Consider the following 14,054-nt stretch of genomic DNA (forward strand, 5'->3'; position numbering starts at 1 on the left):
CACTGACCTCAGCCTGTAGCACATACAGCTGTAGCAGAGCAGCAGCAGCATCAGCACTGACCTCAGCCTGTAGCACATACAGCTGTAGCAGAGCAGCAGCAGCATCAGCACTGACCTCAGCCTGTAGCACATACAGCTGTAGCAGAGCAGCAGCAGCATCAGCACTGACCTCAGCCTGTAGCACATACAGCTGTAGCAGAGCAGCAGCAGCATCAGCACTGACCTCAGCCTGTAGCACATACAGCTGTAGCAGAGCAGCAGCATCAGCACTGACCTCAGCCTGTAGCACATACAGCTGTAGCAGAGCAGCAGCAGCATCAGCACTGACCTCAGCCTGTAGCACATACAGCTGTAGCAGAGCAGCAGCAGCATCAGCACTGACCTCAGCCTGTAGCACATACAGCTGTAGCAGAGCAGCAGCAGCATCAGCACTGACCTCAGCCTGTAGCACATACAGCTGTAGCAGAGCAGCAGCAGCATCAGCACTGACCTCAGCCTGTAGCACATACAGCTGTAGCAGAGCAGCAGCAGCATCAGCACTGACCTCAGCCTGTAGCACATACAGCTGTAGCAGAGCAGCAGCATCAGCACTGACCTCAGCCTGTAGCACATACAGCTGTAGCAGAGCAGCAGCAGCATCAGCACTGACCTCAGCCTGTAGCACATACAGCTGTAGCAGAGCAGCAGCAGCATCAGCACTGACCTCAGCCTGTAGCACATACAGCTGTAGCAGAGCAGCAGCAGCATCAGCACTGACCTCAGCCTGTAGCACATACAGCTGTAGCAGAGCAGCAGCAGCATCAGCACTGACCTCAGCCTGTAGCACATACAGCTGTAGCAGAGCAGCAGCAGCATCAGCACTGACCTCAGCCTGTAGCACATACAGCTGTAGCAGAGCAGCAGCAGCATCAGCACTGACCTCAGCCTGTAGCACATACAGCTGTAGCAGAGCAGCAGCAGCATCAGCACTGACCTCAGCCTGTAGCACATACAGCTGTAGCAGAGCAGCAGCAGCATCAGCACTGACCTCAGCCTGTAGCACATACAGCTGTAGCAGAGCAGCAGCAGCATCAGCACTGACCTCAGCCTGTAGCACATACAGCTGTAGCAGAGCAGCAGCAGCATCAGCACTGACCTCAGCCTGTAGCACATACAGCTGTAGCAGAGCAGCAGCAGCATCAGCACTGACCTCAGCCTGTAGCACATACAGCTGTAGCAGAGCAGCAGCAGCATCAGCACTGACCTCAGCCTGTAGCACATACAGCTGTAGCAGAGCAGCAGCAGCATCAGCACTGACCTCAGCCTGTAGCACATACAGCTGTAGCAGAGCAGCAGCAGCATCAGCACTGACCTCAGCCTGTAGCACATACAGCTGTAGCAGAGCATCAGCATCAGCATCAGCACTGACCTCAGCCTGTAGCACATACAGCTGTAGCAGAGCAGCAGCAGCATCAGCACTGACCTCAGCCTGTAGCACATACAGCTGTAGCAGAGCAGCAGCAGCATCAGCACTGACCTCAGCCTGTAGCACATACAGCTGTAGCAGAGCAGCAGCAGCATCAGCACTGACCTCAGCCTGTAGCACATACAGCTGTAGCAGAGCAGCAGCAGCATCAGCACTGACCTCAGCCTGTAGCACATACAGCTGTAGCAGAGCAGCAGCAGCATCAGCACTGACCTCAGCCTGTAGCACATACAGCTGTAGCAGAGCAGCAGCAGCATCAGCACTGACCTCAGCCTGTAGCACATACAGCTGTAGCAGAGCAGCAGCATCAGCACTGACCTCAGCCTGTAGCACATACAGCTGTAGCAGAGCAGCAGCATCAGCACTGACCTCAGCCTGTAGCACATACAGCTGTAGCAGAGCAGCAGCATCAGCACTGACCTCAGCCTGTAGCACATACAGCTGTAGCAGAGCAGCAGCAGCATCAGCACTGACCTCAGCCTGTAGCACATACAGCTGTAGCAGAGCAGCAGCAGCATCAGCACTGACCTCAGCCTGTAGCACATACAGCTGTAGCAGAGCAGCAGCAGCATCAGCACTGACCTCAGCCTGTAGCACATACAGCTGTAGCAGAGCAGCAGCAGCATCAGCACTGACCTCAGCCTGTAGCACATACAGCTGTAGCAGAGCAGCAGCAGCATCAGCACTGACCTCAGCCTGTAGCACATACAGCTGTAGCAGAGCAGCAGCAGCATCAGCACTGACCTCAGCCTGTAGCACATACAGCTGTAGCAGAGCATCAGCATCAGCATCAGCACTGACCTCAGCCTGTAGCACATACAGCTGTAGCAGAGCAGCAGCAGCATCAGCACTGACCTCAGCCTGTAGCACATACAGCTGTAGCAGAGCAGCAGCAGCATCAGCACTGACCTCAGCCTGTAGCACATACAGCTGTAGCAGAGCAGCAGCAGCATCAGCACTGACCTCAGCCTGTAGCACATACAGCTGTAGCAGAGCAGCAGCAGCATCAGCACTGACCTCAGCCTGTAGCACATACAGCTGTAGCAGAGCAGCAGCAGCATCAGCACTGACCTCAGCCTGTAGCACATACAGCTGTAGCAGAGCAGCAGCAGCATCAGCACTGACCTCAGCCTGTAGCACATACAGCTGTAGCAGAGCAGCAGCAGCATCAGCACTGACCTCAGCCTGTAGCACATACAGCTGTAGCAGAGCAGCAGCATCAGCACTGACCTCAGCCTGTAGCACATACAGCTGTAGCAGAGCAGCAGCAGCATCAGCACTGACCTCAGCCTGTAGCACATACAGCTGTAGCAGCAGCAGCAGCATCAGCACTGACCTCAGCCTGTAGCACATACAGCTGTAGCAGAGCAGCAGCAGCATCAGCACTGACCTCAGCCTGTAGCACATACAGCTGTAGCAGAGCAGCAGCAGCATCAGCACTGACCTCAGCCTGTAGCACATACAGCTGTAGCAGAGCAGCAGCAGCATCAGCACTGACCTCAGCCTGTAGCACATACAGCTGTAGCAGAGCAGCAGCAGCATCAGCACTGACCTCAGCCTGTAGCACATACAGCTGTAGCAGAGCAGCAGCAGCATCAGCACTGACCTCAGCCTGTAGCACATACAGCTGTAGCAGAGCAGCAGCAGCATCAGCACTGACCTCAGCCTGTAGCACATACAGCTGTAGCAGAGCAGCAGCAGCATCAGCACTGACCTCAGCCTGTAGCACATACAGCTGTAGCAGAGCAGCAGCAGCATCAGCACTGACCTCAGCCTGTAGCACATACAGCTGTAGCAGAGCAGCAGCAGCATCAGCACTGACCTCAGCCTGTAGCACATACAGCTGTAGCAGAGCAGCAGCATCAGCACTGACCTCAGCCTGTAGCACATACAGCTGTAGCAGAGCAGCAGCAGCATCAGCACTGACCTCAGCCTGTAGCACATACAGCTGTAGCAGAGCAGCAGCAGCATCAGCACTGACCTCAGCCTGTAGCACATACAGCTGTAGCAGAGCAGCAGCAGCATCAGCACTGACCTCAGCCTGTAGCACATACAGCTGTAGCAGAGCAGCAGCAGCATCAGCACTGACCTCAGCCTGTAGCACATACAGCTGTAGCAGAGCAGCAGCATCAGCACTGACCTCAGCCTGTAGCACATACAGCTGTAGCAGAGCAGCAGCAGCATCAGCACTGACCTCAGCCTGTAGCACATACAGCTGTAGCAGAGCAGCAGCAGCATCAGCACTGACCTCAGCCTGTAGCACATACAGCTGTAGCAGAGCAGCAGCAGCATCAGCACTGACCTCAGCCTGTAGCACATACAGCTGTAGCAGAGCAGCAGCAGCATCAGCACTGACCTCAGCCTGTAGCACATACAGCTGTAGCAGAGCAGCAGCAGCATCAGCACTGACCTCAGCCTGTAGCACATACAGCTGTAGCAGAGCAGCAGCAGCATCAGCACTGACCTCAGCCTGTAGCACATACAGCTGTAGCAGAGCAGCAGCAGCATCAGCACTGACCTCAGCCTGTAGCACATACAGCTGTAGCAGAGCAGCAGCATCAGCACTGACCTCAGCCTGTAGCACATACAGCTGTAGCAGAGCAGCAGCAGCATCAGCACTGACCTCAGCCTGTAGCACATACAGCTGTAGCAGAGCAGCAGCATCAGCACTGACCTCAGCCTGTAGCACATACAGCTGTAGCAGAGCAGCAGCAGCATCAGCACTGACCTCAGCCTGTAGCACATACAGCTGTAGCAGAGCAGCAGCAGCATCAGCACTGACCTCAGCCTGTAGCACATACAGCTGTAGCAGAGCAGCAGCAGCATCAGCACTGACCTCAGCCTGTAGCACATACAGCTGTAGCAGAGCAGCAGCAGCATCAGCACTGACCTCAGCCTGTAGCACATACAGCTGTAGCAGAGCAGCAGCAGCATCAGCACTGACCTCAGCCTGTAGCACATACAGCTGTAGCAGAGCAGCAGCAGCATCAGCACTGACCTCAGCCTGTAGCACATACAGCTGTAGCAGAGCAGCAGCAGCATCAGCACTGACCTCAGCCTGTAGCACATACAGCTGTAGCAGAGCAGCAGCATCAGCACTGACCTCAGCCTGTAGCACATACAGCTGTAGCAGAGCAGCAGCAGCATCAGCACTGACCTCAGCCTGTAGCACATACAGCTGTAGCAGAGCAGCAGCATCAGCACTGACCTCAGCCTGTAGCACATACAGCTGTAGCAGAGCAGCAGCAGCATCAGCACTGACCTCAGCCTGTAGCACATACAGCTGTAGCAGAGCAGCAGCATCAGCACTGACCTCAGCCTGTAGCACATACAGCTGTAGCAGAGCAGCAGCAGCATCAGCACTGACCTCAGCCTGTAGCACATACAGCTGTAGCAGAGCAGCAGCAGCATCAGCACTGACCTCAGCCTGTAGCACATACAGCTGTAGCAGAGCAGCAGCAGCATCAGCACTGACCTCAGCCTGTAGCACATACAGCTGTAGCAGAGCAGCAGCAGCATCAGCACTGACCTCAGCCTGTAGCACATACAGCTGTAGCAGAGCAGCAGCATCAGCACTGACCTCAGCCTGTAGCACATACAGCTGTAGCAGAGCAGCAGCAGCATCAGCACTGACCTCAGCCTGTAGCACATACAGCTGTAGCAGAGCAGCAGCAGCATCAGCACTGACCTCAGCCTGTAGCACATACAGCTGTAGCAGAGCAGCAGCAGCATCAGCACTGACCTCAGCCTGTAGCACATACAGCTGTAGCAGAGCAGCAGCAGCATCAGCACTGACCTCAGCCTGTAGCACATACAGCTGTAGCAGAGCAGCAGCATCAGCACTGACCTCAGCCTGTAGCACATACAGCTGTAGCAGAGCAGCAGCAGCATCAGCACTGACCTCAGCCTGTAGCACATACAGCTGTAGCAGAGCAGCAGCAGCATCAGCACTGACCTCAGCCTGTAGCACATACAGCTGTAGCAGAGCAGCAGCAGCATCAGCACTGACCTCAGCCTGTAGCACATACAGCTGTAGCAGAGCAGCAGCAGCATCAGCACTGACCTCAGCCTGTAGCACATACAGCTGTAGCAGAGCAGCAGCATCAGCACTGACCTCAGCCTGTAGCACATACAGCTGTAGCAGAGCAGCAGCATCAGCACTGACCTCAGCCTGTAGCACATACAGCTGTAGCAGAGCAGCAGCAGCATCAGCACTGACCTCAGCCTGTAGCACATACAGCTGTAGCAGAGCAGCAGCAGCATCAGCACTGACCTCAGCCTGTAGCACATACAGCTGTAGCAGAGCAGCAGCAGCATCAGCACTGACCTCAGCCTGTAGCACATACAGCTGTAGCAGAGCAGCAGCAGCATCAGCACTGACCTCAGCCTGTAGCACATACAGCTGTAGCAGAGCAGCAGCAGCATCAGCACTGACCTCAGCCTGTAGCACATACAGCTGTAGCAGAGCAGCAGCAGCATCAGCACTGACCTCAGCCTGTAGCACATACAGCTGTAGCAGAGCAGCAGCAGCATCAGCACTGACCTCAGCCTGTAGCACATACAGCTGTAGCAGAGCAGCAGCAGCATCAGCACTGACCTCAGCCTGTAGCACATACAGCTGTAGCAGAGCAGCAGCAGCATCAGCACTGACCTCAGCCTGTAGCACATACAGCTGTAGCAGAGCAGCAGCAGCATCAGCACTGACCTCAGCCTGTAGCACATACAGCTGTAGCAGAGCAGCAGCAGCATCAGCACTGACCTCAGCCTGTAGCACATACAGCTGTAGCAGAGCAGCAGCAGCATCAGCACTGACCTCAGCCTGTAGCACATACAGCTGTAGCAGAGCAGCAGCGGCATCAGCACTGACCTCAGCCTGTAGCACATACAGCTGTAGCAGAGCAGCAGCGGCATCAGCACTGACCTCAGCCTGTAGCACATACAGCTGTAGCAGAGCAGCAGCGGCATCAGCACTGACCTCAGCCTGTAGCACATACAGCTGTAGCAGAGCAGCAGCGGCATCAGCACTGACCTCAGCCTGTAGCACATACAGCTGTAGCAGAGCAGCAGCAGCATCAGCACTGACCTCAGCCTGTAGCACATACAGCTGTAGCAGAGCAGCAGCAGCATCAGCACTGACCTCAGCCTGTAGCACATACAGCTGTAGCAGAGCAGCAGCAGCATCAGCACTGACCTCAGCCTGTAGCACATACAGCTGTAGCAGAGCAGCAGCAGCATCAGCACTGACCTCAGCCTGTAGCACATACAGCTGTAGCAGAGCAGCAGCAGCATCAGCACTGACCTCAGCCTGTAGCACATACAGCTGTAGCAGCAGCAGCAGCATCAGCACTGACCTCAGCCTGTAGCACATACAGCTGTAGCAGAGCAGCAGCAGCATCAGCACTGACCTCAGCCTGTAGCACATACAGCTGTAGCAGAGCAGCAGCAGCATCAGCACTGACCTCAGCCTGTAGCACATACAGCTGTAGCAGAGCAGCAGCAGCATCAGCACTGACCTCAGCCTGTAGCACATACAGCTGTAGCAGAGCAGCAGCAGCATCAGCACTGACCTCAGCCTGTAGCACATACAGCTGTAGCAGAGCAGCAGCATCAGCACTGACCTCAGCCTGTAGCACATACAGCTGTAGCAGAGCAGCAGCAGCATCAGCACTGACCTCAGCCTGTAGCACATACAGCTGTAGCAGAGCAGCAGCAGCATCAGCACTGACCTCAGCCTGTAGCACATACAGCTGTAGCAGAGCAGCAGCAGCATCAGCACTGACCTCAGCCTGTAGCACATACAGCTGTAGCAGAGCAGCAGCATCAGCACTGACCTCAGCCTGTAGCACATACAGCTGTAGCAGAGCAGCAGCATCAGCACTGACCTCAGCCTGTAGCACATACAGCTGTAGCAGAGCAGCAGCATCAGCACTGACCTCAGCCTGTAGCACATACAGCTGTAGCAGAGCAGCAGCAGCATCAGCACTGACCTCAGCCTGTAGCACATACAGCTGTAGCAGAGCAGCAGCAGCATCAGCACTGACCTCAGCCTGTAGCACATACAGCTGTAGCAGAGCAGCAGCAGCATCAGCACTGACCTCAGCCTGTAGCACATACAGCTGTAGCAGAGCATCAGCATCAGCATCAGCACTGACCTCAGCCTGTAGCACATACAGCTGTAGCAGAGCAGCAGCAGCATCAGCACTGACCTCAGCCTGTAGCACATACAGCTGTAGCAGAGCAGCAGCAGCATCAGCACTGACCTCAGCCTGTAGCACATACAGCTGTAGCAGAGCAGCAGCATCAGCACTGACCTCAGCCTGTAGCACATACAGCTGTAGCAGAGCAGCAGCAGCATCAGCACTGACCTCAGCCTGTAGCACATACAGCTGTAGCAGAGCAGCAGCAGCATCAGCACTGACCTCAGCCTGTAGCACATACAGCTGTAGCAGAGCAGCAGCAGCATCAGCACTGACCTCAGCCTGTAGCACATACAGCTGTAGCAGAGCAGAGCAGCAGCATCATCAGCACTGACCTCAGCCTGTAGCACATACAGCTGTAGCAGAGCAGCAGCAGCATCAGCACTGACCTCAGCCTGTAGCACATACAGCTGTAGCAGAGCAGCAGCAGCATCAGCACTGACCTCAGCCTGTAGCACATACAGCTGTAGCAGAGCAGCAGCAGCATCAGCACTGACCTCAGCCTGTAGCACATACAGCTGTAGCAGAGCAGCAGCAGCATCAGCACTGACCTCAGCCTGTAGCACATACAGCTGTAGCAGAGCAGCAGCAGCATCAGCACTGACCTCAGCCTGTAGCACATACAGCTGTAGCAGAGCAGCAGCAGCATCAGCACTGACCTCAGCCTGTAGCACATACAGCTGTAGCAGAGCAGCAGCAGCATCAGCACTGACCTCAGCCTGTAGCACATACAGCTGTAGCAGAGCAGCAGCAGCATCAGCACTGACCTCAGCCTGTAGCACATACAGCTGTAGCAGAGCAGCAGCATCAGCACTGACCTCAGCCTGTAGCACATACAGCTGTAGCAGAGCAGCAGCAGCATCAGCACTGACCTCAGCCTGTAGCACATACAGCTGTAGCAGAGCAGCAGCAGCATCAGCACTGACCTCAGCCTGTAGCACATACAGCTGTAGCAGAGCAGCAGCAGCATCAGCACTGACCTCAGCCTGTAGCACATACAGCTGTAGCAGAGCAGCAGCAGCATCATCAGCACTGACCTCAGCCTGTAGCACATACAGCTGTAGCAGAGCAGCAGCATCAGCACTGACCTCAGCCTGTAGCACATACAGCTGTAGCAGAGCAGCAGCAGCATCAGCACTGACCTCAGCCTGTAGCACATACAGCTGTAGCAGAGCAGCAGCAGCATCAGCACTGACCTCAGCCTGTAGCACATACAGCTGTAGCAGAGCAGCAGCAGCATCAGCACTGACCTCAGCCTGTAGCACATACAGCTGTAGCAGAGCAGCAGCAGCATCAGCACTGACCTCAGCCTGTAGCACATACAGCTGTAGCAGAGCAGCAGCAGCATCAGCACTGACCTCAGCCTGTAGCACATACAGCTGTAGCAGAGCAGCAGCAGCATCAGCACTGACCTCAGCCTGTAGCACATACAGCTGTAGCAGAGCAGCAGCAGCATCAGCACTGACCTCAGCCTGTAGCACATACAGCTGTAGCAGAGCAGCAGCAGCATCAGCACTGACCTCAGCCTGTAGCACATACAGCTGTAGCAGAGCAGCAGCAGCATCAGCACTGACCTCAGCCTGTAGCACATACAGCTGTAGCAGAGCAGCAGCAGCATCAGCACTGACCTCAGCCTGTAGCACATACAGCTGTAGCAGAGCAGCAGCATCAGCACTGACCTCAGCCTGTAGCACATACAGCTGTAGCAGAGCAGCAGCAGCATCAGCACTGACCTCAGCCTGTAGCACATACAGCTGTAGCAGAGCAGCAGCAGCATCAGCACTGACCTCAGCCTGTAGCACATACAGCTGTAGCAGAGCAGCAGCAGCATCAGCACTGACCTCAGCCTGTAGCACATACAGCTGTAGCAGAGCAGCAGCAGCAGCAGCATCAGCACTGACCTCAGCCTGTAGCACATACAGCTGTAGCAGAGCAGCAGCAGCATCAGCACTGACCTCAGCCTGTAGCACATACAGCTGTAGCAGAGCAGCAGCAGCATCAGCACTGACCTCAGCCTGTAGCACATACAGCTGTAGCAGAGCAGCAGCAGCACTGACCTCAGCCTGTAGCACATACAGCTGTAGCAGAGCAGCAGCAGCATCAGCACTGACCTCAGCCTGTAGCACATACAGCTGTAGCAGAGCAGCAGCAGCATCAGCACTGACCTCAGCCTGTAGCACATACAGCTGTAGCAGAGCAGCAGCAGCATCAGCACTGACCTCAGCCTGTAGCACATACAGCTGTAGCAGAGCAGCAGCATCAGCACTGACCTCAGCCTGTAGCACATACAGCTGTAGCAGAGCAGCAGCAGCATCAGCACTGACCTCAGCCTGTAGCACATACAGCTGTAGCAGAGCAGCAGCAGCATCAGCACTGACCTCAGCCTGTAGCACATACAGCTGTAGCAGAGCAGCAGCAGCATCAGCACTGACCTCAGCCTGTAGCACATACAGCTGTAGCAGAGCAGCAGCAGCATCAGCACTGACCTCAGCCTGTAGCACATACAGCTGTAGCAGAGCAGCAGCAGCATCAGCACTGACCTCAGCCTGTAGCACATACAGCTGTAGCAGAGCAGCAGCAGCATCAGCACTGACCTCAGCCTGTAGCACATACAGCTGTAGCAGAGCAGCAGCAGCATCAGCACTGACCTCAGCCTGTAGCACATACAGCTGTAGCAGAGCAGCAGCAGCATCAGCACTGACCTCAGCCTGTAGCACATACAGCTGTAGCAGAGCAGCAGCAGCATCAGCACTGACCTCAGCCTGTAGCACATACAGCTGTAGCAGAGCAGCAGCATCAGCACTGACCTCAGCCTGTAGCACATACAGCTGTAGCAGAGCAGCAGCATCAGCACTGACCTCAGCCTGTAGCACATACAGCTGTAGCAGAGCAGCAGCATCAGCACTGACCTCAGCCTGTAGCACATACAGCTGTAGCAGAGCAGCAGCAGCATCAGCACTGACCTCAGCCTGTAGCACATACAGCTGTAGCAGAGCAGCAGCAGCATCAGCACTGACCTCAGCCTGTAGCACATACAGCTGTAGCAGAGCAGCAGCATCAGCACTGACCTCAGCCTGTAGCACATACAGCTGTAGCAGAGCAGCAGCAGCATCAGCACTGACCTCAGCCTGTAGCACATACAGCTGTAGCAGAGCAGCAGCAGCATCAGCACTGACCTCAGCCTGTAGCACATACAGCTGTAGCAGAGCAGCAGCAGCATCAGCACTGACCTCAGCCTGTAGCACATACAGCTGTAGCAGAGCAGCAGCAGCATCAGCACTGACCTCAGCCTGTAGCACATACAGCTGTAGCAGAGCAGCAGCAGCATCAGCACTGACCTCAGCCTGTAGCACATACAGCTGTAGCAGAGCAGCAGCAGCATCAGCACTGACCTCAGCCTGTAGCACATACAGCTGTAGCAGAGCAGCAGCATCAGCACTGACCTCAGCCTGTAGCACATACAGCTGTAGCAGAGCAGCAGCAGCATCAGCACTGACCTCAGCCTGTAGCACATACAGCTGTAGCAGAGCAGCAGCAGCATCAGCACTGACCTCAGCCTGTAGCACATACAGCTGTAGCAGAGCAGCAGCAGCATCAGCACTGACCTCAGCCTGTAGCACATACAGCTGTAGCAGCAGCAGCAGCATCAGCACTGACCTCAGCCTGTAGCACATACAGCTGTAGCAGAGCAGCAGCAGCATCAGCACTGACCTCAGCCTGTAGCACATACAGCTGTAGCAGAGCAGCAGCAGCATCAGCACTGACCTCAGCCTGTAGCACATACAGCTGTAGCAGAGCAGCAGCAGCATCAGCACTGACCTCAGCCTGTAGCACATACAGCTGTAGCAGAGCAGCAGCATCAGCACTGACCTCAGCCTGTAGCACATACAGCTGTAGCAGAGCAGCAGCAGCATCAGCACTGACCTCAGCCTGTAGCACATACAGCTGTAGCAGAGCAGCAGCAGCATCAGCACTGACCTCAGCCTGTAGCACATACAGCTGTAGCAGAGCAGCAGCAGCATCAGCACTGACCTCAGCCTGTAGCACATACAGCTGTAGCAGAGCAGCAGCAGCATCAGCACTGACCTCAGCCTGTAGCACATACAGCTGTAGCAGAGCAGCAGCAGCATCAGCACTGACCTCAGCCTGTAGCACATACAGCTGTAGCAGCAGCAGCAGCATCAGCACTGACCTCAGCCTGTAGCACATACAGCTGTAGCAGAGCAGCAGCATCAGCACTGACCTCAGCCTGTAGCACATACAGCTGTAGCAGAGCAGCAGCAGCATCAGCACTGACCTCAGCCTGTAGCACATACAGCTGTAGCAGAGCAGCAGCAGCATCAGCACTGACCTCAGCCTGTAGCACATACAGCTGTAGCAGAGCAGCAGCATCAGCACTGACCTCAGCCTGTAGCACATACAGCTGTAGCAGAGCAGCAGCAGCATCAGCACTGACCTCAGCCTGTAGCACATACAGCTGTAGCAGAGCAGCAGCATCAGCACTGACCTCAGCCTGTAGCACATACAGCTGTAGCAGAGCAGCAGCATCAGCACTGACCTCAGCCTGTAGCACATACAGCTGTAGCAGAGCAGCAGCAGCATCAGCACTGACCTCAGCCTGTAGCACATACAGCTGTAGCAGAGCAGCAGCAGCATCAGCACTGACCTCAGCCTGTAGCACATACAGCTGTAGCAGAGCAGCAGCAGCATCAGCACTGACCTCAGCCTGTAGCACATACAGCTGTAGCAGAGCAGCAGCAGCATCAGCACTGACCTCAGCCTGTAGCACATACAGCTGTAGCAGAGCAGCAGCATCAGCACTGACCTCAGCCTGTAGCACATACAGCTGTAGCAGAGCAGCAGCAGCATCAGCACTGACCTCAGCCTGTAGCACATACAGCTGTAGCAGAGCAGCAGCAGCATCAGCACTGACCTCAGCCTGTAGCACATACAGCTGTAGCAGAGCAGCAGCAGCAGCATCAGCACTGACCTCAGCCTGTAGCACATACAGCTGTAGCAGAGCAGCAGCAGCATCAGCACTGACCTCAGCCTGTAGCACATACAGCTGTAGCAGGCAGCAGCAGCATCAGCACTGACCTCAGCCTGTAGCACATACAGCTGTAGCAGAGCAGCAGCAGCATCAGCACTGACCTCAGCCTGTAGCACATACAGCTGTAGCAGAGCAGCAGCAGCACTGACCTCAGCCTGTAGCACATACAGCTGTAGCAGAGCAGCAGCAGCATCAGCACTGACCTCAGCCTGTAGCACATACAGCTGTAGCAGAGCAGCAGCATCAGCACTGACCTCAGCCTGTAGCACATACAGCTGTAGCAGAGCAGCAGCATCAGCACTGACCTCAGCCTGTAGCACATACAGCTGTAGCAGAGCAGCAGCAGCATCAGCACTGACCTCAGCCTGTAGCACATACAGCTGTAGCAGAGCAGCAGCAGCATCAGCACTGACCTCAGCCTGTAGCACATACAGCTGTAGCAGAGCAGCAGCAGCATCAGCACTGACCTCAGCCTGTAGCACATACAGCTGTAGCAGAGCAGCAGCAGCATCAGCACTGACCTCAGCCTGTAGCACATACAGCTGTAGCAGAGCAGCAGCAGCATCAGCACTGACCTCAGCCTGTAGCACATACAGCTGTAGCAGAGCAGCAGCATCAGCACTGACCTCAGCCTGTAGCACATACAGCTGTAGCAGAGCAGCAGCAGCATCAGCACTGACCTCAGCCTGTAGCACATACAGCTGTAGCAGAGCAGCAGCATCAGCACTGACCTCAGCCTGTAGCACATACAGCTGTAGCAGAGCAGCAGCATCAGCACTGACCTCAGCCTGTAGCACATACAGCTGTAGCAGAGCAGCAGCAGCATCAGCACTGACCTCAGCCTGTAGCACATACAGCTGTAGCAGAGCAGCAGCATCAGCACTGACCTCAGCCTGTAGCACATACAGCTGTAGCAGAGCAGCAGCAGCATCAGCACTGACCTCAGCCTGTAGCACATACAGCTGTAGCAGAGCAGCAGCAGCATCAGCACTGACCTCAGCCTGTAGCACATACAGCTGTAGCAGAGCAGCAGCATCAGCACTGACCTCAGCCTGTAGCACATACAGCTGTAGCAGAGCAGCAGCATCAGCACTGACCTCAGCCTGTAGCACATACAGCTGTAGCAGAGCAGCAGCAGCATCAGCACTGACCTCAGCCTGTAGCACATACAGCTGTAGCAGAGCAGCAGCAGCATCAGCACTGACCTCAGCCTGTAGCACATACAGCTGTAGCAGAGCAGCAGCAGCATCAGCACTGACCTCAGCCTGTAGCACATACAGCTGTAGCAGAGCAGCAGCATCAGCACTGACCTCAGCCTGTAGCACATACAGCTGTAGCAGAG

Source organism: Protopterus annectens, chromosome 11.part0 (genome assembly GCF_019279795.1).
Source record: "Protopterus annectens isolate FY-2018-M chromosome 11.part0, PAN1.0, whole genome shotgun sequence".
In the NCBI taxonomy this organism is placed as follows: domain Eukaryota; kingdom Metazoa; phylum Chordata; order Ceratodontiformes; family Protopteridae; genus Protopterus; species Protopterus annectens.